Here is a 412-nt window from a genome sequence, read left to right on the forward strand (position 1 = left end):
CAAGGAGTAATTTGAAACAGGGGATGACAAAATGGCTAGTTCAAATGGAGCTGTTTCGAATTAGTGTGTGTTAGTATATGTAATTTGAATCAGGGTGATTCGAATTAGTTTATGTTAGTGTGTGTAATTTGAATCAGGGTGATTCGTATTAGTATATATGTGTAATTCGAGCGGCTCTAATTCGAACTATATAGAAATGTGCTGTTGGTAGAACCTTGTAACATTTTTATCTTTGGTGGAATTGTGTAAAACCACTCTCTACTTGATTTATATGCATCATTTGCCCTAATTATTATTATTTGCAGGAGACATCATAACCTCAATTTTCAGGGAACACGTGATTTCTTTCTTTCTATTTTATTTATGTTTTGTCATAATTCTTGGCACAAGTCCTTTTTTTTTTTTTTTTGGG

The sequence above is a fragment of the Arachis ipaensis genome, chromosome B03 (assembly GCF_000816755.2).
Source record: "Arachis ipaensis cultivar K30076 chromosome B03, Araip1.1, whole genome shotgun sequence".
Taxonomy (NCBI): domain Eukaryota; kingdom Viridiplantae; phylum Streptophyta; class Magnoliopsida; order Fabales; family Fabaceae; genus Arachis; species Arachis ipaensis.